This window comes from Myotis myotis, unplaced genomic scaffold, assembly GCF_014108235.1.
Source record: "Myotis myotis isolate mMyoMyo1 unplaced genomic scaffold, mMyoMyo1.p scaffold_m19_p_8, whole genome shotgun sequence".
NCBI classification, from domain to species: Eukaryota; Metazoa; Chordata; class Mammalia; order Chiroptera; family Vespertilionidae; genus Myotis; species Myotis myotis.
The window spans coordinates 83601578-83629153 of record NW_023416390.1 but is presented as its reverse complement, the minus strand read 5'-3'; the positions used below and the strand labels follow the sequence as shown (position 1 = coordinate 83629153).

Genomic DNA, 27576 nt, shown 5'->3' with positions numbered 1-27576 from the left:
CGGGGGGGGGGGGGGGGGGGGGGCGGGTGCTTCAGGGGATTCTGCCACGTGGATAAAGGAAAACAAGGAAGGCACCTATCTTTCATTCCCAGCAAAGCTTTGCAAAAGGGACAGAAATAAGTTTGGACACAGGCTTCATTACCTTCCACGGAAAGTATAAATCAGGGCCACGAGAACCATAATATTTTCCAAATCTGCTTGCATTTCCTTGGCAGAAAAAGAATGTCTCGTGCACGACCCAGCCTTCCAGGAGCTTACATTTGCCTCCTCGTGCAGCTGCAGTTAGAACAAATTCCATCTCTCATTTGCTAAGCCTTCTGTTTCACAGATTGTTAATCCTATCTAAAATGTTTGGTATTAAGCTATCTGCATGAATTGTTGATAAAGAATTAAGATAACATTTGAGCTATTAAATATAATGTGTGCTCATATTTTTTCAATGGATACTTGGGTTACTGCTCATAAAGTATACACTCTAATCCTTCCCCCACCCCTTCACACCATTTCCCTTTCTTTATTTTACTTAACCCCATCAAAAGCTAAACAGAATCACTTTGTGCCCTTAACAATCATAAGGTTTAATATTTGTTAGCCAATTAGAATTGTGATATATTCTATAGCTTTTTTCCTAAGCCAGGAACTGAATAATAGCATCATGCTTCACTGGCAGTGAAGTGAGCTGAGCCTTTACATTAGGAGAGAATCAGAATGGTATGACTGCAGTTCATTACCGAAATAGGTAACTGATGAACTGAAAAGACAAAGGGCATTGTTAAATGAAATGTCATTATTAGAGGTGCTCATGTTTAACAAATGTACTGTAAGTTAATTCAGTAGTGTTTTCTATAAAGTTCTTCCCTGAATGTTCCCTGCTCATTTTTACTGTCTCTGCATACCTAACATCTGCTTTAAAATGTTGTAGAGGAAGCCATGTCAACTCCCAATCACGGGAGTAATTAAGCCTCGGTCAGAAGCATCTTCTCTGGCATCTCTTTCACTGCAGACCCTGACCAGATGCAACCGTGTGTCTGCTCCGAGATTTACATGGATGTAAATAATACCAGGAAAACAAACCCACAATCATTTTGCAGAAGACTTGAGAAAAATGTTTTCAGCTTACAGAGAAAAAAAAAGCAATGAAACCCCTTTGGCATCTGTGCAAAACTGTTTGCTTGGCTCTGGAGGTGATAAAAATAATTTATGAAGCTCTGCATTTTCAGCAAGAGGAAATGACCTCAGCTTTTGGCAATCGGATGCAGTGGGTGAAGCCTCTCTCTACTACTTTATGGATTTCCTTGAGCTGCATATTCTGTGACCTGTGTTTCAGATTTATTGGCAGATACATAAGCCACATTAAGTAATATAAAATGCAGTGAATGCATCAAACAACTCAGCAGGGACCGCTTGACAGCGGGCGGGAGGCCGCCTTTTGGAAGAAGTCACTCGGAATTGGATACCTGTTTATGCATTTGTTTAACTGGGCTCTGAATTTTTGTTTTAGATAAAGACATTATTTCAAAACAAAGAGTCTGCAGCTGAACACATAATACATTGGGTGGCAGGAAGAGGGTGTGTGGCCAACTTTAAAATCTAATCAAACCCTCAGGATTTTGAGTGTGAACACTCTGCTCCAATTTGGGGAAGGGGGAGGGGGGAAGAGGGAGAGGGGACGCATGATTTTCAGTAGGAGGAAGGGGGCCTCAGTATACTGTACCCGTTTGTGAGCAAGACAATAGCGTATCATTTGATGAGGGAGATGCAGACTGACCAATGATGTCTTTTGGTAAGTACTTACTGCCCTGGGAGGAAATGTGTATTAAATGAGGCCGTGCACTCAGCACCTGAAGTGGAGCTGGGAGAATTTCTCTATAAAACCTGGACCTCCATCCCTGAGGCCCTAAAAGGCAGGGGCCCAATGTGCCACAGTGAAAGAGGCAGTGTGGCTGTCGGGAGGCCCGGTTTCCAGCTGGGCCATCTGTGTCGTCCTGAGCAGCTCACACCCTCTTTCTGGAGCTGACAAGGGGACTCCTGGCATCCCTTTCAGCACACACACACACACAAAAAAAATGCCGGATTCTTTAAACAATGAGGTCCAAATGATTGATGTCAGAGAAATGAGATTACAGGATGCAGGGGGACACCTTGACCAGCAGTGAATTACTTGGGAAGATTCAGTCCCTGGCATAAACCCAAGCAGAAAAATGATGGACATGTGATTTCATAGAGAACTTTTAATTCACCTTCTTATGACTGTTATATTTTACCATTAACTATTACCATTTAAAGATAATTTTGTGTGGTGTTGGTGAGGATGTGGATAAAAGGGAAGCCTTGTGCACTGTTGTCGGGAATATAAGTGGTGCAGACACTATGGAAAAAAAGTATAGAGGTGCCTCAGAAAATAAAAATAGAACTACCATATAATCCAGAAATTCTGGGTGTCTATCTGAATAAAATAAAAGCACTAAGTTGAAAAGACACAGGCACCCATGTTCATTACAGCATTATACAATAGCCAAGATATGAAAACAACCTAAGTGTCCCTTAATGGATAAATGCATAAAGAACGCACAGACACATAATGGACTACTACTTAGATATAAAAAAATAATAATTTCACTTACATGTGGAATCTAAAAAACAAAACAGACAAATAAAACTAAACAAAACCTGATTCATAGGTATAGAGAACAGATTGGTGGTTGCCGGTGGGGGTGGGGGAGGGGGAAGTAAGATGGAATACAAAATTCAATATAGAAAATAAAGTCATGGGGATGTAATGTACAATAACTGTACATTAACTTTGTATGGTGACAGATGATAATAAGACGTATTGTGGCGATCATTCTGTAATGTATACTTATATAAAATCACTATGTTGTACATCTGAAGCTAATGTAATATTACATGTCAATTATACTTCAATAATAAAATAAAATAAAGTAAAGATAGCCTTGTAAGACTCACAAAACCTTGGAGGTGAATTGCACCCGACAGGATCTCTCCATTTTCCAAAAGTAGACTGCTGCTTGTTTGGACCACTTAATACTAACCGTGTGCACATGGAGGCAGAGCGGTTAAAGGCTCAGGTTCTAGAGTCGGGATGGCCAGAGCCTAAGTCCTAGTTCTACCACTCTTAGCTGTGTGACCTTGACCTTTGGCAAGTCTCCTAAGCTCTCTGAGCCCCACTTTCCTCGCTTGTATAAGGAGGACAGTAAGACTGTTTATTTAGTGGGTTGTTATGATGATACAATGAGATCCAGCATTTAGCACAAAGCCTGACACAGAGTAAAATTCTCAGTCTATCCTAGGTATTATTATTATTACTATTTTTCATGCCTTTTCTTAACAAGGGAACACGTCATTGAAGCTCAAGTCACAGCAGCACATGCCATTTGTGTTCACTACCGTGTTGGGCTTACATCTTTTCAGAAAATAAGAACTGATGGATAAAGCCCTGTGAAGGAGGAGAAAGGAGAATGTAGCATAATAGTACTAGAATAAAAATACCTGCTCCTGTTGCCCGGAGAGCAGTTCTAATAATGGCCACCTTCAAACACCCACCTCATGTCAGATAGTTTACGTGAGTTATTTCCAATCACTACTCTGCAAGATCTGTGTTATTATCTCTGTTTCACAGAAACAAAAATTGAAGTTCAGGGAAGTAAGGTATATTCACAAGGAACACATCATTGAAGAAAAAGAATGAGATTCAAATCCAGGTCTATCCAATGTCCATATCTGTCATTCAGCCCTTCGGCCCACAAAAACAGTGTCCAATAAGACAGATACCCAACCTCTGAACATACCACAGAGCTATCTCCTGTGAGGGTGGGAAGAAATTAGAGAGGAGGGAACCACAGGGGCCTTCAATGCTGAGTCACAGAGCAAAACAGTGACGAAAACCCAGTCAGTCCTCAAACACACACAGTATGAAAAGAAACGAAGATCATAGTTATTTTGGGGCTCATGCCATACAATCACCATCACCAGGGTTCTCTTTGAATCTGAACAATAACAGTGGCTTTCAGACAAAAGGTGCTAAATAATTAAAACACTGAATATGGATACTAAGTAACAATGATATGATGCTGTGTTACCTGGAGATAGCAGTCATACCTTACCTTACAAAGCTCTTCTACCTCCCCGAATGCCCATCAGCATTAAGTTCAAGGTAATAAAATGGGGGAATTCACATTGACTAAGTTGGGACATGGCCTGAGAAGAAGGATTAGGAGAGGCAGCCAAGACCAGCCATTAAATCCCTAGTGGACGTTCCAGTACAGGCTGTGGCTGGGACAGGAGCCAGTGGAAAAACACGTGGACATGTTGGAGGCCATCTTATTTGGAAGAACATGGTATTATGAATGTCTTTGTCTGATTAAAAATATACGGTCTCTCTAAGCAACCCTTTCCAGATCTGAATGTTGTCTGCCCTTCCGAAATAATTCATCCTCGACTTGAGTTATTCTCATTCTTTACTCAAGTGCTGGGTAGAAATGCTTGTGATGATAAAACAGAGAGCACAGGAATACATTTGCCTTGGGCACATGCTCTTAAAATGCTTCACAGCAATGAAGCCTAGAGGTCTGCCAGGAAATTTAATGAGAGAGTTGAGGCAAGCGCTACCTCTAATAATTCAGTACTAAAATTAGACATTCAACTGAAAAATTCAGGTAACCCAAACAAAAACAAGGGAGACTTTGTTTATTTAAATTATGAGGTTAATTGAGTCAATTCTCCAATTCCCCTCACTCAGGTAGACTTGGCTTGAGTGCATCAGTATCCATGGTGACTCATCTAATAAGTAAACTGCATTAGCTCTGCTACTAGCAGAGAGGGAAGAAAAAGGTCTTGAAATCTATCTTTCATGGCTTCCTTCCAGAGCAAGGGATTTCATTATATCCTGAAGACATGAGGCAGTTCAAAAAGATTTGAAATATGGAATGAGAAGGAGGAGGAGGAGGAGTTTGGGCTTATACATTTGCTTTTTTAGTTTTGTTTTTATATATGAGAATCAGACACGAGAAACTGAGACTCGAGGGGGAGGCTTTATTCCTCTGGTCTAGGATTTTGTTTGGGTTTGTTCTATGGTTGAGAGCATTCCAAAGAGTCCCCCCACATGAGGAAGCGTTCATGTTTACCCGTATGTCCATAATTTCAACTAAGTAAGCCGAGAGATCTTTTAAAAATACACATATATGACTTAATATTTCATGGCTGGAATGCAAGTGGATGGAACAAATGCATAAATGGTACCTGTTTAATAAATTCAGACAATGTGGAATGATAATAGAAATCTTCCTAAAAGAGGCGCCACAACGTCCTTGCAACAGCAGAACAGTAACTTGCTTTGCATTTGCAACCATTCACTTTTGAAAACCATTTTATGATTACAAGCATGTAAGCTATTCTAATTATTACTGTAAATAATTAATCATTCCTTTTGCAATCATTTATTAATTAGCTGTCATAACACTGTTGTGAGTTAGGTGGAAGACAGAGATTCAATATTCCGTTATTACCACCTAATTAAAATATTCATTGTTTTCCATATGTTGTTTATAGCTTTGCTTCCTCACACTTGATCACGGAATTCTCTAACAAGGAACAGTGTTGTCCATTTGCTTAGCGACATCGCCATCTGTTGTTAGGAAGTGGAAAAAAACCTTTTCTGGGTTCTTTATTCACAGGAACAATAGCTTAATCCATACCGCTCAGCTTTTATTTGAATTTGGAAAAGTTTGATCCACAAATTTCTCTCCCTAAAATCTTTTTATTGACTTTACTTGTCCTGTCTAAACTCTTCTGATGATTAATTTCATTGATATCATCTAGTGGTCAATTGAGTCCATTAACAAATTACAGTGAAATATTCATATTAAACCTCCATAGGAAAATACAAGATAGGAAATTAGCTAACTAATTTGGTTTACAATAAGTCATAATTGAGGGAAATTTAAGTTTGATCACCAGATAACCTATTGATTTACTTTATATTAACTCATCTTTATGATAAAAGCTCATGTTTGTTGAGTGATTGCTGAGTGCCAAGCACTGTTCATCCTTGAGACCATCCAATGATGCAGGCAATTTTTGTGCCCATTAACAACTAAGAAAACCATAGCCCTTAGAGGTAAAGTAATTTGCTGATGCAGACTTGTCTACTTAATATACAGGGTCCAGTACAAAATGGAAATATAGGGTCTCCTGTTCCAAAGGCAAAAAAAAAAAAAAGTGTCTCTGAACTTGTTATGATTTTCTTATTTCCTACTTAATACCAGTTTAACCAAAAAATAATTATTTTAAGTTACTAGTATGACATTTACCATTCATTTTTATATTGTACAATGTCAGTTTTAAGTGCAAATATAAGAGCATTTAATTCTTATACAAAAGAGCCAAAATTACAGTTTGTTCTTTTGCAGCTTATAGAAATGTATTTTGCTCTTACCGGAACAGTGAAAATGCTGCACAAAACTAACTCAATTGTTTTTATTTCACTTGATATATGCACATTCTAGAAACACTTTCTACCTTTGGCTTGCTGATGAGTCAAGAACTGAAAGGAAAAGGAATCATAAATTCTTTTCTTCTATGTCATTGTTTGCAGTATAAGTGGTTGGCTAATATGGAGAAATGATACGAGAGAGGACTTTGTGGAGTTCCCTGTCATTTGTGTTTCTTAGTATGCCCCTGCCTTCTTTCTGCATTTAAAACAAAATCTGGTTCAAATGGAAAGTCAATCACAGACATAACATGCTTACCTTATATGCACTTTGAGTCTCACTGACTCGCACGTGTCATGGGCTCACCAGAACTCTGTGCTCAGAGGCATTGCGAACGCTAAGGGAATGAGGTGACAGGCACGGTGGGCACCCATACTGAGCTCATCTTCTCTATTCACATGCTCTAACATCTTGTCAGACTACACTTATAAAACTTAAATTCAAAGATAAAACCATCAAGAATTTTAAGACGGAGACAGCAGAGCATTCAATCACGTGTGCGGCTCTCTGTGCACAGGACCCCTCGAGACTGCACAGACCACACACCATGAAGCGGTTCCAAGAAGAAGGACATGCACCGAACACAGGCGATCTGAATCCAGAGCTCATGTGCTTAAACAGCAGGTTCTCCTGACCCTCTGACTGTGCCCAGAGACACTGTCACAGGTTCTACGTTATCTGTCCATCATCTACAGAATTAAAATAAAGACCGTGGCAGACAGAAGGCCTTATGAGTCCAGCCTCCTCTTTTTGCAGGCAAGGGAGAAGCAGCCTAAAGAGCCAAGATAAAAGCCCCAGTGCCCTGGGTCCAGACCTCCTCAATCAAACTGTTAACAGGAACGCAGCATTCCTTCCTTTCACCACCCCTTCCCAGCCCACCGAGCCTTTAGCTGCTCACTCTTCCTTTCCTGTGCCATAGCAATCCTGCTCACTCCCTGTGCTGCAGGTGAGGTGGACTCCCACCCTCCCCACCAGGGGCCAGAGAGGGCCTTAGGCAGGCTCTACCAGGACCTCACCTCAGGTGTGGGGACCTCACCTCCTCCTCTGGAATCTTGAGGCACTGGGAGCGTGAAATCATTGGAGCATCCCATGGCCAACTTGTTACCATGTAGAGAGGGACTGTCTGAGAACAAGGTCAATGTGGAGGAAAGCAGAGTTGAGAGATGTAGAAGAACCCCTAAGAAAATACAGCTTTTCAGCACCTTGGTTGAATCCTCAGTTACACAAATGAGCTGATTATTCCTCCTTTTAGTCTTAATCAAACTTAAATCAGGGTTTTGTTACTTACAACAAGTAAGCCTGACCTAACACAAATGAAGACAGAGATTTTTGAACCATCATAGAAACATGGTAATTGAAGCCATAGTGAGAGTGTTGTGAAGAAAGGTCCAAAAGGTGAGGATTGAAGAGTGTACTGACCTGGCAGTTAGGAAGTCAGTGGAGGCTCAAAGCAGGAGTTCCTTGGGTGACGTTTCAGGTATTGATCCTAATAAAAAGAATGAACACCAACAACAATAACACACAAAAGTCCATTTTTCAACACAAAGTATGGTTCCTTCTCTTTGCCAGTCTCCTTACAAGGCCCAAGGACATTCCAGTCAATAACACAGACATAGTCTCTGCAGCTTCACTGAAGTTTACCATATAGTATAGACAGGAAGAGAGTAAAACATACTCAGAATAAATAAATTGTAGTACATTCATACAGTGAAATACTACAACAATCGAAATAAAATACTGCTACATACAGTAATCTGGGTCCATCCCATAGTCAAAACGAAGAAGCATCTATAAGAAGGCCAAAAACAAGAAAACTAGCTTCTGGTGTCCAGCTGGCATGGATCAGTGGTTGAGCATCGACCTATGAATCAGGAGGTCATGTTTTGATTCCTGGCCAGGGCACATGCCCAGTTCTGGGCTCAGTCCCCAGTGTGGGTTGTGCAGGAGGCAGCCGGTCAATGATTCTCTCTCATCACTGATGTTTCTATCTCTCTCTCTCCCTCTCCTTTCCTCTCTGGTATCAATAAAAAATACATATATTTTTTTAAAAACATAACTTTTAGCTTATGATGATAAAAGTTAGAAAAGAGAATCATTTACATGGGAAGGGTCACAGCTTTCTAAGATGTTGGAAACATTCTATAGCTTGATCTGGGTAGTGGTTCCTTGGATTTACACACATGTAAACATTCTTCAGGATCAGGTACTCTACTGGGTGTATTCTATATCCCAATAAATGTTAACAAATATCCCCACGTATAATTAATCATTTGTAATAAATGCTACCAAGGGAAACTACAGTGTTCCACAAGAGGACCTGATCTGATCTGTGAACTACAGGACATCCCCCAAAATGTCAGAAGTGGCAAAGAAGGGGTCACAGAGAAGAGCCTGTAGGAGGTGCTGAGGTGAGAAAAGCTTGATCACTGGAATATCTGAAAGAATGTTAAAAGGTTGGGTCACAAAAAGCAACAGAGGGAGCAGTGTGAGACAAGCATGAGGAGGTGGGCTTGGGCTGGGACCTACAGGGGGGCCTTCAAGAAGGAGACACATTATAGATTACTTAGAAAAGAGTGGCTGTCCAGCTTTTCTGCTGGATGAGTTGACAACAGAGGGTCTCTCTGTAGTGATATTTTATTTCCCAATTTGCATTAGGGGATCCTCACTTTTCTTGCCCATTCTGCTCCAAACAGCATTGCTACTGTATCAGTTTCTAACATCACACAGGATCATGCATGTACTCCTCCCCCAGATATAACCCAGGGGATGGACTATGTCTAAGTATAAAGATCAAGACACTTTTGCATAACCAGCCAGCATAGTCATCTAGTCATCTGTTCAGACAGGCTTCCTTAGGAACAACAGTACTTCACAAGGTATCAAATGGTATTTATAATCAAATACCTTGGTGAAATACTTAGTCAAAGTTACAGTTTTTCTACTGCAGGACTTCTCAAGGTGTTTCTTATGTTAATGTGCATTATAGTTTTCTAAGAGGTAGAAACAATGTGCAGCATTTAATTGATATTTTTAGAACATTTCACCTCAAAGCAGCAAAATATACATTATTTTCAATCACACATGAAACATTTTCCAGGAGAAGCCTCATGTTAGGCCACAAAACAAGACTCAATAAATTTAAGAAGGTTGAAATTATATCAAGCATCTTCTTTGATCACAATGGTATGAAACTAGAAATCAACTTCAAGAAAAAAAGCTGAAAAACAGACAAACACGTGGAGGTTAAATAACATGCTATTATACAATAAATGGGTTAACAATGAGATTAAGGAAGAAATAAAAAGATAGCTGCAGACAAATGAAAATGGAAACCTACTACCCAAAATCTATGGGACACAGCCAAAACAGTTCTAAAAGAGAAATTCATAGCAATACAGGCCTACCTCAAGAAAAATAAATTTCAAATAAACAACCTAACCTTACACCTAAAGGAACTAGTAAAAGAAAAACAAAGCACTAAATGAGTACAAGGAAGGAAATAATAAAGATCAGAGTGGAAATAAAGAAAGTAAAGTCTAAAAAAATACAAAAGATCAATAAAACCAAGAGTTGGTCCTTTGAAAAGATAAACAAAATTGATAAACCTTAAACCTCAAGATAAACCTTAAACCTCAAGAGAGAAAGGATCCAAATAAATAAAATCTAAAGTGAGAGTGGAGGAGTGACAACTGATACCACAGAAACACAAAGAATCATAAGAAAATAGCACAAACAATTAGATAAATTCCTGGAAGTATACAGCTGTCAAAGCTGAATCAAGAAGAAACAGAAAACCTGAACAGACTAATACCTACTAATGAAATTGAGACAGTAATAAAAAAAAAAAAAGACACCCAACTCTCAACAAACAACAGTCCTGGACCAGATGGTTTCACAGGTGAATATTTCCAAATATTCAAAGAATTAACACCTATCCTTCTCAAACTAGCCCAAAGAAATTCAAGAAAAGGAAAGGCTCCTAAGCTCATTTTATAAGGCCAGCTTACCCTGATGACAAAACCAAACATGAGGGATAAAAATCATATGATAATATAAACAGGTGCAGAGAAAGCAGTTGACAAAATATAACATTTATTTATGATGCAAGCATTCAGCAAAGTGGGAATAGGGGGACTATATCTTGACATAATAAAGACCATATATGTCAAACCCACAGGTAAAACTGTTTTCCTTAAGATCAAAAACAAGACAAGGATGTCTACTTTCACCACTTTTATTCAACATAGTATTGGAAGTCCTAGCCACAGCAATCAGACAAGAAAAAGACATAAAAGGAATCCAATTTGGAAAGGAACATATAAAACTGTCATTATTCGCAGATGAGATGATACTGTGTATAGAGAACCCTAACGATTCCACCAAAAAACTGCTAAAACTAATTAATGAATTCAGTAAAGTAACAGGATATAAAGTAAATACTTAGAAATCCATTGATTTTTATACACCAATAAAAAAAATCAGAAGAGAAATTTTAAAAATCCCATTTATATGTGATTTAAAACATTAAAAATAGTGATAAATTTAACCAAGGAGGTAAACATAAGAAATTGAGGAAAGTGATTAAAGAAAACACAAATAAATGGAAGTATATATTGTGCTCGTGGAAAGGAAGAATTAACATTGTTAAAATGTCCATACTGCCCAAAGCAATCTATAGAGTCAATGCAATTCCTGTCAAAATACCAATGGTGTATTTCACAAAACTAGAAAAGATAGTCCAAAAATTTATATAGAACCACACAAAAAAAACCCAATACCCAAAGCAATCTTGAGAAGAACAAAGTTGGAGGTATCATGCTACCTGACATCAAATTATACTACAAGGCTATAGTTAATCAAAATAGCATAAAAACAGATACATAGAGTAATGAAACAGAATAGAGAGCCCAGAAATAAATCCACACCTATATGATCAATTAATCTATGACAAAGGAGGCAAGAATATACAATGGGGTAAAGACAGTTTCTTCAATAAATGGTGTTGGTGTTGAGAAAACTGGACAGATACATACAAAAAAGTAAAAATAGACCATTTTGTTATATCATATAGAAGAATACACTCAAAATGGATTATAGATTTAAATTTAAGACCAAAACCATAAAACTCCCTAAAGAAAACATAGATAGTAAACTCTTTGGCATCACTTTTAGTAATACTTTTGGGACTATGTCTCCTTGGGCAAAGGAACAAAGAAAAAAGAAATACATGGAACTATATCAAACTAAAAAGTTTTTCACAGAGAAGGAAACCATTAACAAAATGAAAATATAACCCACCGAGTGGGAGAACATAGTCACAAATAATACATCTAATAAGGGGTTAATATCCAAAATACATAAAAAGCTCATATAACTTAACACCAAAAATAATAACAATAATAATAATAATCTAATGAAAAATAGGCATAGTGAATAGACATTTCTCCAAAGAGGACATATAGAAGGCCAATATATACATGAAAAGATGCTCAAGGTCACTAATCATCAGACAAATGCAAAACGGTTATCATGATTAAATCAACAAACAAGTGTTGGCGAAGATGTGGAGAAAAGGGAAGGAACCCTCATGCACTGTTGGTGGGATTGTGAATAAGGGCAGCCACTCCAGAAAACAGGATGGAGGTTCCTAAAATATTAAAAATACTAGAGGCCCAATGCACGAAGATTTGTGCAAGAATGGGCCTTCCTTCCCCTGGCTGCTGGCACCGCCTTGGCTCCAGCCAGAGCCGCCTTTTCGTCTTCACTCTGGCCCGGAGCCCATTTCCGCCTTCCCATGCTGCCCAGAGGCCCAGAGCACATCGCCGCCCCGGCCGCTCTGCACCTGCATATGCAAATTAACCCAACATCTTTGTTGGGTTAATTTGCATACTCACTCCTGATTGGCTGGTGGGCATTGCGAAGATATGGTCAATTTGCATCTTTCTCTTTTATTAGTGTAGATAAGTACCATAAATTCCACTTCTGGGTAGTTATCCAAAGAAATCCAGAACACTAATTTGAAAAGATATATGCATTCCCTATGTTCATGGCAGCATTATTTACAATAGCCAAAATATGGAAGAAACCTAAGTGTCCACTGATAGACAAATGGAAGTGGTACATCTACAATGGAACATTACTAAGTCATCGAAAAGAATAAGATCTTACCATATGTGACAACATGGATGGACCCAGAGGGTATTATGCTAAGTGAAATAAGTCAGAGAAAGACAAATAAGCACCATATGAATTCACTTATAAGTGGAATCTAAAAAAAAAAAACAAAATAAATGAAAAAACAAAACAGACTCAGAGATACAGAGAACAAACTGATGGTTGCCAGATGGAAAGCAGGTTTGGGGGCTGAGTGAAAAAGGTGAAGGGTTTAAGAAGTATAAATTGGCAGATACAAAATAGTCATGAGTATGTAAAGTACAGCATAGGGAACATAGTCAATAATATTGTAATAACTATGTATGATGTCAGGTGGGTACCAGACTTATTGGGGGATCACCTCATAAGTTATATAAATGTCTAACCACTATGCTGAACACATGATAGTAATATAAATAATTGACAATTTTTTTAATTTATAAAGAAAAGAACTTTATTGGATTCTAACCCCTTTCAGAAATTCCCATAAAAGTAATTGAACTCAGATCCCAATCCTAACTCAGTGTTGACATGTAAAATAGTGTTTTTCATATCTCAAGTCTAAAATCATGTTATCTGTTGTAGACAGTTTTAGTGGAACAGACTGCAAAGAACCTTAGAAATGTTAATTCTGTTATATCTGACATATTGAGAATTTTTGGTATTCAACCCAAGCTTTGCATTTTCTTTGCAATTTTCAAAATGCACAGCCTCATGCTCTCTTTCAAAACTCTGGCATTATTCAGAAGCAATTACGAAGAAAAACGAAATTACCTTTCGTCATTCTATCTATTCAGGGCCTTAGAAATGCAGACTGACAATGAGCTGACAATTATTTTCAATCCACTTTCAGTTAATTTCACTATAAATTGAGCCTGAGGACTGGTGACAAATAAAATATATTATTCATCTGAAAACATTCTCTTTGGGGCTACAGATCTTCAATTTATTTCATTAGTGATCAAGATCAAACTAAGTTGAAAATTGATTTATGCAATAGTTATCCCTCTGCAATAATTAATTAGAAAAATAATACTTTGATAGAGCTTTGAAAAGGAGCAGTTTCTAAGGCTCTTTGATAAAATAGAAAACTTTAAAAATAATTATGAGGCAGTGTTCCTAAGGGAGTAGATATGCATTGCCCTTGCCTATTTCCATATGTCACCGGACTTAAATCGCAGTCAGGAAAAGCTCCTTGAATCTCAATTCAGTTCATCTAACAATTTTTAGTATACACTACATGCCAGGCACTGTGTGCTAAGACTGTGAGTATTACAGAAATGGAGCATCCTCAATGAGTGAACATGGTCAAGTAACTATTCACTGTCTTAATAAATGCTGCAATAGACATAATAGCAAAATGTTTTTGTAGTCATAGAGGCTCCAGGGATCAACTGTTTGAATCACTGGGGAATGCTTCATAGGATAAAGTGGCGTTAGAACTGCTTCTAGGACAATGAGCACATTTTCAATTGGCTGAAAGAAAGGGCTGTGGGCTGGAGGCAATTTAAGCACAATTCTAGGCAGCCAAGAATAATATAAACAATTACAAAGAACTAGAAAAAAATCCAGGTGGATTGCAGAAGTGAGAAATCTAGAGTGGCTGTGAGAGGTTAAGAGAGGAAGATGTATTGAGAGTAGATTGTGAGGGAGAAATTTAAAGTCCACAGACTATCCTATATAATAAAGAGCTAATATGCAAATTAACCTTCATGCCCTCACAAGATGGCTGCCTTTGACCAGGCTGGCAGGGGGGTTAGTTAGGGATGACCAAATGACTGAACAAGCAGGCTGCGTGAGGCGACCAGGCTGGCAGGGGGGCCATGAGAGGCAACCAGGCTGGCAGGGGGGCAGTTAGGGGTGACCAGGTTGGCAGAGGGGGGCAGTAAAGGGTGACCAGGCTGGCGGGGGGGGAGGCAGTTAGGAGTGACCAGGCCGGCAGGAAGGGGCAATTGGGGGTGACCTGGCCATCAGCGGGGGGCAGTTAGGGGCAATCAGGCCAGCACACAGAGGCAGTGAGGGGTGATCAGGCTGGCGGGGGGGCAGTAAGGGGTGACCAGGCTGGCAGGGGGGGCAGTTAGGGGTGATCATGCCAACATGCAGAGGCAGTGATGGGTGATCAGGCCAGCAGGGCGGGGGGCAGTTAAGGGCAACCAGGCAGGCAGGCAGGTGAGTGATTAGAAGCCAGCAGTCCAGGATTGTGAGAGGGATGTCCAACTGCCAGGTTTGGGCCTACACCAGCAGTCGGACATCCCCCGAGGGGTCCTGGATTGGAGGGGGTGCAGGCTGGGCTGAGGGCCCCCCCTCCCATGCACGAATTTCGTGCACCAGGCTTCTAGTTTTTAATAAGTTGGTTTTAAAGTCAGAAGCTGTGTTGCTCAGATGTGATAAATCTGGTGGTAGTGCATGGGATTGTAATTTTTCTGGTGAGAGGCAATAAAACATTGTAGGATAAGAAAATAAGGATGCAAAAAGGAACAGAACTTGTGAATCATTTAGTTCATCCCATGGGAAGTCAAGGCATATTGGGGTCAGAGGTTGGAAGGATCTATGGGTGTTGATGGTATGGAAGTTGTGAGCAAGAGATGGTGATGAAAATAACGTATGAATTAAATGCTAAAGTCTTAAAGAAGGGTGAGCGTGTCTTGGAAGGAGATAGAGGGGGAGGATGTTTCTTCACTCTTTGGCTCATTTACTTATTCAAAACCTACTGCACTGGGTACTGGGAAAACAGACACCAACAAGACACATTAAATCAACAGCTTTGATCAAAGGGGGAACACATTGTCTTCACTTAGGGGAAAATTGCAAAGTTAGATAACACAACTAGAAAGTGGGAAGTCATGGAATTCAGAATAATGTGTACAGGTAACGAGACCTTGTAAAGAAATGTGGGGAAATGCTGCTACAACTCCAGCTTCATGTCACTTTTCCAGGCAGGAACACAACAGAAAAGGGCAAACAATGTGTATGCTGTCTTACCAATTTTGAAGGATTTTTCCTAGAAAACATCCACTTACATTTTATTCTCAGAATTGGGTCACATGTCTATGGTAATCAGCATGGCAGGCTGGGAAATGGAGCATTTAACTGAGCACATTTTTCAGCCAAACAGTTCTGCTAGAAAGAAAACAAGAAAGAATGAATGTTGTATATAGACAACTAGAAAGTACATTTTGCATATTTAAATATATTTTAATACTATCTCCTGGTTGATAGAATTCTGGGTTAAAAATACTTTTTCTTTAGAATTTTGAATGCATGATCCACTGTGTTCTAGCTTCTGATATTACTCTTGAGAAATGCCATTCTGATTCTCATTTCTTTGTTATGTGACCTGATCTTTCTCTGTAAAATCTTAGCATCTTCCCTTATCTCTCGTGTTCTAAAATGCCATGGTAATGTGCTTTGGTGTGGCTCATTTTCCCATTCATTATGCTTGGTATTTAGAGGGTCCTTTCAATTTGGACACCCCTTTATTATTTCCTGGAAAACCCCTCCCCTATTGTCTTCTACTGGATGTCTGACCTCCTGGATATTTCTTGGGCTCTATCTTCCAATTCTGCTATTGAATTTTTGTTATCATTTTAACTCCCCAATAACTTTATTTTTAAATTCTAATTATTATCCTATATAATAAAACCCCAATAGGAAATCGACTGAACAGTAGAACGACCTGTCACTATGATGCACAATGATAACCAGGGGGCAGACGCTCAACACAGGAGCTGCCCCCTGGTAGTCAGTGTGCTCCCACAGGGAGAGCTCCATTCATCCAGAAGCCAGGCTCATGGCTGGCAAGCACAGTGGCAGTGGTGAGAGCCTCTCCTGTCTCCCCTGCAGGCAGACAGTAAGGAGCAAGGGGTCCCAGACTGCGAGAGGGTGCAGGCCAAGCTGAGGGACACCCCCCCCCCCAGTGCATGAAATTTCATGCACCAGGGCTCTAGTTAATTATAATTAGTAAATATCTATAATTATATAATTAAAGTATACAAGGCTGTTAAATGAGGTTTTAAAAATAAATTTGGAGTTTTGGCTGAGGCTCAAAGCCCAGAATGAAATGTAATCCCATATTTCAAAGGAAGATGCTAGACCATTCACACAAGACTCACTATGAGACAATAAGACAAGTCCTGAGCCTTGGCCCACCTCCCATCTCTAGCCCATACATAAAGATAAATAAACACACGAATAAACAAATAAATAAAAAGGCAAGAGACTCTTCAGTCTGTGGGGGTTTTTTAAGAGTTACACATGAGAGTGTGAACATTTAAAATGGATGTTACTTGCTTGGCCAGCATGGCTCAGTGGTTGAGCATTGACCTATGAATCAGGAGGTCAGGGCACACGCCTGGGTTGCGGGCTCGATCGCCAGTGTAGGGTGTGCAGGGGGCAGTCTATCAATGATTCTCTCTCATCATTGATGTTTCTATCTCTCTCTCCCCCTCCCTTCCTCTCTGAAATCAATAAAAATATATATACATATTTATTAAATCTTTATTGTTCAGATTATTACAGTTTTTCCTCTTTTTTCCCCCCATAGCTTCCCTCCACTCAGTTCCCACGCCACCCTCTGCCCTTACCCCCTCCCCCAACTGTCCTCATCCATAGGTGTACGATTTTTGTCCAGTCTCTTCCCACACCCCCACACCTCTTCCCCCCCCCCCGAGAATAGTCAGTCCACTTCCTTTCTATGCCCCTGATTCTATTATATTCACCAGTTTATTCTGTTCATTAGATTATTTATTCACTTGATTTTTAGATTCACTTGTTGATAGATGTGTATTTGTTGTTCATAATTTGTATCTTTACCTTTTTCTTCTTCTTCCTTTTCTTAAAGGATACCTTTCAGCATTTCATATAATACAGGTTTGGTGGTGATGAACTCCTTTAGCTTTTCCTTATCTGTGAAGCTCTTTATCTGACCTTCAATTCTGAATGATAGCTTTGCTGGATAGAGTAACTTGGTTGTAGGTTCTTGGCATTCATCACTTTGAATATTTCTTGCCACTCCCTTCTGGCCTGCATAGTTTCTGTTGAGAAATCAGCTGACAGTCGTATGGGTACTCCCTTGTAGGTAACTGACTGCTTTTCTCTTGCTGCTTTTAAGATTCTCTCTTTGTCTTTTGCTCTTGGCATTTTAATTATGATGTGTCTTGGTGTGGTCCTCTTTGGATTCCTTTTGTTGGGGGTTCTCTGTGCTTCCTAGACTTGTAAGTCTATTTCTTTCACCAGGTAGGGGAAGTTTTCTGTCATTTCTTCAAATAGGTTTTCAATATCTTGCTCTCTCTCTTCTTCTGGCACCCCTATAATTCTGATGTTGGTACGCTTGAAGTTGTCCCAGAGGCTCCTTACACTATCTTCATATTTTTGGATTCTTTTTTCATTTTGCTTTTCTGGTTGGGTGTTTTTTGCTTCTTCGTATTTCAAATCTTTGACTTGATTCTTGCAATCCTCTAGTCTGCTGTTGGAACTCTGTATAATATTCTTTATTTCAGTCAGTGTATGCTTAATTTTTAGTTGGTCCTTTTTCATAACCCCAAGGGTCTCACTAGATTTCTTCAGGGTCTCACTACATTTATCGAAGGTTTCTAGAAAATTCTTGAAAAACCTTAGAAGTGTGGTTTTGAACTGCATATCCAGTCGTTTGCTTTCCTCCATTTCTGTCATTTGTGACCTGTTTCTTTGTCTCCACATTTTTTATGCTTCCCTGTGTTGGTAGCGTGGTTTTGTGTGCTAGGTGTCCTATAGGGCCCAGTGGCTCAGCCTCCCCAATTACCTGAGGTGGACACTCTTGGTGCATCCCTTTGTGGGCTTTGTGCACAGTCTTGTTGTAGTTAAGCCTTGATTGTTGTAGATATCACTGGGAGGAATTGACCTCCAGGCAAATTGGCTGTGAGAATCAGCTATGTCTACAGTGGGAGAACTTCTGTGCTGGAGACACCCTTAGGGGCAAGACTTGCTTCAGTGGGGCTTTGGTGCTCACTGAGTCTGCCCCCTGAATGTGTCCCTTATGGATCTGAGGAGTTGTAATCTGGATGGTCCCACTCTAACCACTGGGTACACTGGCTCTTGGATCTCAAAGGAGGTGCTAATTTAGTCTCTGCCTGAGGCTACCCAGCAGGAGCTATGGAGAGATCTGCAGATTCCTCTTCTTTGTTTGGGATTTGGAGGTGTCCAGATGAGGCCCAGCTGTGAAGCAATGCAGCCTGCTGTAGGGCCTTGGGCCTTCTTTTGGATGTTCTGGGTCTCCTGACCCAGCTGCAGCTTGTTAGGCAATTTTAGATTGCAAAGGGCGAGGCCGTTCATAGGCAAAAGCCTCTGCGCACAGCTTGGGTAGGGCGAGGTCTCAGGGAACCAATGGGGCGGAGCAAACAGCTATGGCTGATCCTCAGCCTTGCCCTAAGAGGCCCCAGGTCTCAGAGTCCCAAGGTAATCGCTGCCAGCGCCTCTGAGAGAAAGCCACCCTCGAGTTCCGACCGATGCCAGACAGTCCAGTTTCTCCCCATATGTCCCCAGAGACTTGCCCGGAACTGGAGTTCAGAGCAGTCGGGAGCTTTGTCTCCCTCCCGATTGAAAAAGATAACTGCGTCCTCAGTTGCCAGCCCTTTCCGCGTGCGCCTCCGTACCTCTGCACTTTACTTCCGCACCTCCTCTGATTCTCAGTGTGCTTTTTTCTTTCCTTCTAGTTGTAGAATTTCCACTCAGCCAGCCTTCCTGTGGTTCTGGGTGATGTCCGTTTTGTCTTGTAGTTGTATTTTTGACATGGTTGTGCGAGGCTGCAATTTCCGGTGTTTACCTATGCCGCCATCTTGGTTTCTAATAAAAATATATTTTTTAAAAATGAATAAATAAAGTGGATGCTACTCCCCACCACTTGGGCCAAACAAGGAGAGGTTTCAAGACACACTCAAGATCTGGGATTCAACAAAAACAACAAGAACGTCCACTGCATGGGAGAACATATTTGCCAATGTTATCTCCGATAAGGGTTTAATCTCCAACATTTACAGGGAACTCATACAACTTAACAAAATAAAGATAAACAACCCAATCAAAAAATGGGCAAAGGACCTAAATAGATACTTTTCGAAAGAAGACAGAAGAAAGGCCAAGAGAAATATGAAAACATGCTGAAAGTCACTAATCATCCGAGAGATGCAAATCAAAACGACAGTGTGGTACCATCTCACACCTGTCAGACTGGCTATCATCAACAAATGATAAGTGCTGGAGAGGATGTGGAGAAAAAGGAACCCTTGTGCACTGCTGGTGGGAATGCAGACTGGTGCAGCCACTGTGGAGAACAGTATGGAGTTTCCTCAAAAAATTAAAAATGGAACTCCCATGTGACCCAGTGATCCCTCTTCTAGGAATATATCCCAAGAAACTGGAAACACCAGTCAGAAAGGATATATGTATCCCTATGTTCATAGCAGCACAATTCACCATAGCTAAGATTTGGAAACAGCCTAAGTGCCCATCAGTAGATAGGTGGATTAAAAAACTGTGGTACATCTACACAATGGAATACTACGCTGCTGTAAAAAAGAAGGAGTTCTTACCATTTGCAACAGCATGGGTGGAAATGGAGAGCATTATGTGAAATAAGCCAGTCAGAGAAAGATAAATATTACATGATCTCACTCATTTATGGACTATAATGAACAACATCATCTGATGAACAAAAACAGATCCAGAGACAGAGAAACATTGATCAAACCATCAAACCTCAGAGGGAAGGTAGGGGGTGGGGGTAAGGGGGAGAGATCAACCAAAGGACTTATATGCAAGCATATAGGCCTAACCAATTGACACAGACAACAGGAGGGTGAGGGCATGAGTGGGGGGGATAGAGGGGTAATGTGGGGATAAGGACACATACGTAATAACTTAATCAATAAAGAAATTTTTTAAAAAAAGAAATCGCACACACACACACACAGATCCAGGATTCACTGCCATGAGTGGAGACCAACAACTCAGCCCCCAGGCTGCTTCTGCTATGCTGCAGAAGCCTCTGGGCCTGATATGCTGCAACCTGAACAAAGTGTGGAGGGGCAGAGAGATAGTGTCTTCTAATCACCTGGGGCTGTCTGGAGATGCCTGTGTAGAACAAAGAAGGGACTAGAGTGGAAATGGTCTGAACTTCCATCGTTACATTGCACAGAGATCCATGAGTCTTTTCCACAACTCTGGGAAACCAGCGAAGTATAAGTGAGTTTGAAATGACTCCACCCAAGAGTTCTGCATTAGCAGAATGAACTTGTATCAGGAGTAGGTGGAAAGAGAATTAAGGGAACATCGTAAGACATCAGCTGCATGGTGCTCCCTGAAGTTAGTGTGGGGAGAACAGTGCAAGCCCAGGAGTCCCATAAGACAGTGCGCAAAAAAATGCACTTCACAAGCACCTCCACCAGAAAGGGACAGCTTTGGCACACGTTCCACACAGAGGCCTCGACGCTAGGCCCAACAGCCACTCAAATACCATTTTCCTCTTCTCTAATTCCAGTTTCCCTTGGCATGACACTGGGGGTGGGGAAAAGCATTAATTAGTAAATTAGGAAGAAGTGGGGTGAGAGAGAGAAAAAAATAGACCATGAACCCTTATTTCCATTTTGCAAAATTCAAGGTCAGACCAAAGCAAGGAAAGGGAGAAGGTATGAAATAGATAAAATATTAAAGACTAGATTAGATTGAACTTCTTAATATGTAAAAAGGAGGTTATTCTAATATACAAAAGTGCCCAGAAGAGACTTAGAATCTGCACAAGATATCATCCACGTGTGGAAGAAAGAAATTCTTTAAAAAGCAACTTTAAAGATCGATAGGAAGAAAGCCAAGTGGCTTCCTGCTTATACCGTAACAAATGTAACCAGTTTAACAAATTAGTTATAATAGCACTTTTGTGTTTTTTCTTCCATTCTCTTTGTCCTTGTAGAATCATAGTTTTCCATTACTTTATTTGGATTTCAGGATGGACATACATGTTCAGTCAACGAAACTTTTTTTTTTTCACCAAGAGCTCCTTTTCCAGGAAAGACTAAATTGACCTAGTGATATTCAAAATGCAGAATCAATAGATGACAAGATAGTCACCATTTCCACTTAATACTGAGCATATTCCCCTCACATAAGCCTACTTAGGAGAGAACTTAGAACTTGTAGCTACCATTTGAACTTCTCTGAAGATAATCATTGACTGTCACATCTGCCACCTTGTGGCCACTCTAATGCACACAGTGTTTGAATACTACCACATTTTACACTTTCCACCCCTTTACCCATCCAGCCATCATCCAGCCAGCCATCTATGCACCCATCCATCCGTGGCGCACTTGTGCAAGGCAGGCTCTGAGCATGCAGATAAAACACACACAGCCCTTGTCCTTTCTTGAGGAGCTATAGGGAAAAAACATATTTTGTTGCATATATATATATTTCAGATTTCAGAGAGAAAGGGAGAGATAGAAACATCAATGATGTGAGAGAATCATCCATCAGCTGCCTCCTGCATGCACCCTACTGGGGATCAGGTCTGCAATCCGGGCATGTGCCCAGGCTGGGAATCAACCATGACTTAGGTCCATGCTCAACCACTGAGTCAGTCACACCGGGAGGGCATGTTTTGTTTTCTTTTGTTTTTTGAGGGAGATTTGTAAGAGCCACACTCTAAGGTTCAAGTCTGTATTTTCAATCTTTTTTTTTTTTTTTTGTCCCTCAACTGGCTTCTGTACTGTGCTAGTAAATTAATTTTTAAAAAAATATTTAAGTCTTTGCCATCTTCAAAAAAAGCCAAATGAAAACATTCTCCATCAATCATGCTGTTCCCAACCATCTTCTTTCTTTGATTCATAGTCAAATTCCTCTGTTCCTTCTTTCTTGCCTCTAATTCATTTTAGTGGTTGGTTTGTTTATCTCATTTTCAACATATCTTTATTATAAAATAATTGAAATATGCAAAAATAAAAATATAATTACTCATCTATGAATCATCCACCTTTATCAAATATTGGCATTATAGCATAATTGCCTTAGATTGTCTTTCCCCAAGAAATAAAACATTACAGATAGAGTTGCTACTCTTGGGTCCTCCTTCCTGCTTTCTCCCCAGAGAAACCAGAATCTTGAGAATAATTCCCAGGCACACTTTCACACTACACATTTATGGATCCATAAGCATTGAATGAAAACTTAGCAAATCATTATGAAACTAGCTTTTCTTAAAAACTCAACTTTACATTTTTTCATATTTATCCATATTCAAACATGTAACTCTAGTTCATTTTCACCACTGTATATTAATTCACTGTATAACAATATCACAAATTATATGTCTATTCTTGTGATGACTATTTAGGTAGTACTATTTTTCTTAGTATTTTTCTAACAATGCTTGCCATGAACAATCTCATGCACATCTCTTTGTCCACATGTGTAGTTCTTGAGAAGAGGACCCTCTGTCCTTCCTCCCATTCTGGAAAGTGAGGAAGAACCTCCCCACAAGTTCTCTCCACTGAGGGTCTTTGCTGGCCCATCACATCTTCAACTGGCAACAAGAAGTGTGGCTACACCAAGCAATGGATTCAGACCTTGGTCCACACAACCTGAAAACAGAGGGGATTCATCCTCCAAGTTGATTGCACTTTGCATTGAGTCCACTTCTTAAGATCCAGAACTACAACAAGATCATTTTCTCTCTCTCTACTAATATAATTATGATTTATTTTTCTCTTGCTTTTTACTGCTCTTAAAAGATGATGCAATGATTCAACTAGATACTTTTAAGATTATAATTTTTAGGGTGATGCTTATACTTTTAGGTTATTTAAATGCCAATCTTATAAATTAACTAGAGGCCCAGTGCATGAAATCCGTGCATGGGTAGGTTCCCTAGTGGCTGCCAGCTGCCGGCTGCTGGCTGGGGCCTTCATTCTGCGCTGCCCCCTGGTGGTCAGCATACGTCATAGCAAGCAATCAAACTCCAGGTCTCCTAGTCGAACTCCCGAGGAGACACTTTGCATATAGCCTTTTATATATATAGATGACTTCCATGTTATTCTACTTGTTGGGAGAGTATTTTTGTTGATGTTAACATGTCTGATAAAATAATCCAGAAACCTGGCAGTAATTTTTGTCTTTACTAGGAAATGGGAAGATTAAAAAAAATAATCTACAAATGTATGAATCTTATTAGTAAATTAATTTCATCATCTGATTTTGAACTGAAAGTATAATGTGTCTTTGTTGTGTCTTTAAGAAGTCTCTCCTATGGATCACGTTTCAGTCTCTGTTCTAAAGTAATTTTGGATTTTCTCTCATTCAGTTTCACACGGACACTTGATGAAACTGTAATTCCTAGGATAATGTTATATAAATGTAGATTATTTCAAAGTGCATTTCCTGAGTCATTGCTTCCTTTCCCTCCATTTTCAGACAGTGGAAGGGTTGGATTCCAATTGTTGCTATTTACCAAGTCCCCGTAATTCGAACGGCAGTGGGAGTTGCACGTGAGCAATCTTGTCTCTGCGGACATTTGGAACTCAAATCCATTTCTACAGACCAGGGGCTGACTTACTCCAGTGGTAGCACAGCATGTTTGCCAAATAACGTTTCTTTAAGCCCTGATTGCTCTCACTGTGCTTAGGTGAAATCCAAGCCCCTTCCCTGGTCCCCAGGGTCCTGCCTGGACCCGGCCCCTCACCTCTGCTCTCTGCACTCCAGCCCCCAGGCCCACCCACTCTCCTGCTCTGCCCACACTGGTCCTTCAGCCTGCAGCGCTCCCCCCACTCGGAGCCTCACTCTTCCTCGACCCCAGGTCTTACGTCCTTGTAGAGGCTCTCACTGACTTCCCATTCAAACTATTGCTCCTGCTCCTCTTTCATCCCAGGTTTCAACTTGTCATTAATGGCACTTCTTTCAACATGCAGTCATACAATTTTTGGTGTCGACTGTGCACATTCATCCATAGCTCCATTTTGTCCCTTTTCAGGCGGAGGAGTAAAGCATTTGGAGGAATAATTCTTTCTTGTTCTGTGTATTAGTTAGGTTCTGCTGTAATGACAGTGCTTAGCAAACACTCTCCAAATCTCAGTGATCACAATAAACACTGATATCCCACTCATCAGTCTGGCTTGGCTGAGTTTGGGTCTTTTCTCTCACATCTGGTTCTCATTCAAGGGCCTCGGCAAGGGTGTAGTGGTTGCTTGGGTATGTTCTTGTGATGGATGGAAAGAACATAAGAGAGTGAAGGAAACACAGAATAAAAGGCTCTTAGCATCTCTGTCCCAAACTGGTATGACATCATATCTTCCCACATTCCTCTTGCCAGAGCAATTCTTATGACTCAAAGTCAATGTAGGACACTTGATATCCATAACAAATGTTGGATGCTAGAGGTTGATAATACCTCCCAGTCACTCTGAAACTCCAAATGCCCCTGGGGTGCTGCATCACTCCCCCTCCCCCAATGAGAACCCTTCTCAGTGCCTGGCACACAGTGGGCCCTCAATGAATATTTGCTGAGACATTAACTTTGCCAGTTTGCCCTCCAGAACCCTTGCAAAAACTTAATGGCTCAGAGTGCTATGGTGTTAGTTCAATGTTCTTAAAACATTACTTCTTCCATATAAAAAGGTATCTAATTTTAACTTTTTAATGTCAGGCTGAGAATCTGCTTTTAAAAAATATTTAGTGACAATTTCTTTTAGGTAGTCTCTATTCAAGTCTTTTACTCATTTTTCTATTATTTTTTTCCTCATTTGTAATAACTCTTGTCACAGATAATGAATATTTTTCCAGTCTGCCTTTTAAATGTTTTAAATGACTTTTTGACAGGCAAACATTGCTAATATTCAGATAGCCTCATCTCTCATCCTTTTCTTTCATGGCCTGCTGCAGTGAATATTTTTACCAGCAGCATGATGTTACACCAGTAACATACTATAATGTATTTAACCATTTCCATTTTATGCGCTATTTACATAGTTTCCAGGTTTTTCTCCCCTAGATAACATTGTGATGAAGATCTTTGTACATAAATCCTAAAAGTGGGATTATCATATCCAGGGATAGCTTTTAGGTTTTTGATACATTTAGCCGAATCACAATTGAGATTCTCCTCTCCAGGGCCCATAGCCTAGATCTCTCCACCCCAGGATCCACACCCGGATCTTCACATCCTAGGTGCCCACACTCCACACCCTGCTGGCGAGGTCCTTCCTGGCCAGCCTTATATAGCAGCAGGCAGGGTGAGAGGGATGAGCGTGGATCTGGAGGGGCAGAGGGAAGACATCCAGACATCCTTCTGCCTGGAGTGCTTTCCCCTGAGACGCTCCCGTGGCACCTTCTCGGGACTGAGGTCTCCCCTCCATCCTGAGAATCTGTCACCTAAAGGAGCCTCTGATTTCAGCTATGCCCTATCACGTGACACTGTTGCTTTTGTTTCCTGCAGAGCACTTATTTCTACCCCACATTATCTTATTAATTTGCATGTTTAATTTGTGTCAGTAATTACTTGTCTGGTTTGGTGACTGCAGTGTCTCCAGCGCAGAGAGGTGTGGTTCTCAAACTGGCTGTTCCGGGGAATCACCTGTGAAGGTTTAATAGTCACTCCCCCTCAATAAAAAGTGTGCCATAAACTTTTACCACTTGAGAATGGATTGGCATACAATTAAGAATTTTCAGGAAGAACTCTTTTAACATAAGGACTCTTTGTTTATGAATTTTAAATTTTTTGTGTGCCACTGTGCTCTATAAAGAAACATAGTAATGAGGTTACTGTTCACTACTGCGTTGCTCAGGGTATATGTCCCCCGTATCAGTTTACATATAAATGATAGATATTGTCTTATGTATAAAACAATATATTTCAAAAAAAGCAAATATTTATGTTCCTCCCCAGATCAATTAAATCAGAATCTCTGAGGGTGGAACTCAGGCAATGGTAGCTTTTAAAGCTCCCCAGGTGACTCCAACACACAGCCAAGCTTGAGAGCCAATGACACAGAAGGAACTCAGAATACCTGTTGGATGAATGGGTGGGTGGATGATAGATGAATAAAAGGACATGAGAAATGAGGGCCTCTAGTCCCAGCACTGCCATTAACATAATATGTGGCCTAAACTATGTCAGTCCACTTTTCCAAACACCCATAACTGTACTACATGCCTCCTAAAGTCCCTTTCTGCTTCAAGACCTCATGATTCCCCTTCTAGTCACAGCAAGAGCCCAGAATGAAAGGACCAAGAGAAACATGAGAGAATAGTTGAGACTATAGTAAATTTCCTCCAGGATAAAGGTGATCCTAACAGGAAGCTCTTTGCTCTGGCACCCTTTCACCCAGGAAGGAAAGTATCTGCGAGGTTCCTGAGAATCTTGCACTTAGAAGAACAACACATACCTCTGTGCTGGATGTGCAGAGGAGGGACAGGGGATCCCTAATCCCCAAATATCTCACCAGGGAGACGACATGTGTGTATGGATACCCTGAGCCAGGAGACAGGGAGAGAGATGCATTTATCTGAGAGTCCTCACATTGTCTCCAAGGTTGTGCGGGGTTTCTCTCTCAGAAGTGGGCTGCCTAAGCATTCTTGAGTTGTTTTGCTGGGTTCTTAGGGAAAAAAACAAAACATGCTGTCAACTCAAGTCTGCTACTGTGACCTTACACAGAAAGTTAAAGGGGGCAGTTTCTTACTGGGAAAGATAGCTGCTCATGTTTTTTTGAAACATTGCAAAAGACTTTACAATATGGGACTCCTGTGTAGCCTACCGAGTCCTATTATTCTTTAAGCGTATTCCCTGGACTGCTTTATATACAGCTATTTAGGCTTGCTTGCTATGTGAGATTTTGCTACCTGTCCCTAGGCATCAATACCTGTCTGGTCATCCAACAGTGGCTACAAATTATCACCC

At 40.5% G+C, this 27576-nt stretch overlaps 1 long non-coding RNA gene across 1 annotated transcript; it reads right to left on the bottom strand.

Moving 5' to 3' along the window:
• Positions 1-7931: 7931 nt before the first annotated feature.
• Positions 7932-19322, bottom strand: LOC118661564. The gene is made up of 3 exons (XR_004969367.1): positions 19292-19322; positions 15683-15779; positions 7932-7995 (listed from the first exon to the last, which is right to left on the bottom strand). It is a non-coding gene; the product is annotated as an uncharacterized LOC118661564 (long non-coding RNA).
• Between the last annotated feature and the right edge of the window lie 8254 nt (positions 19323-27576).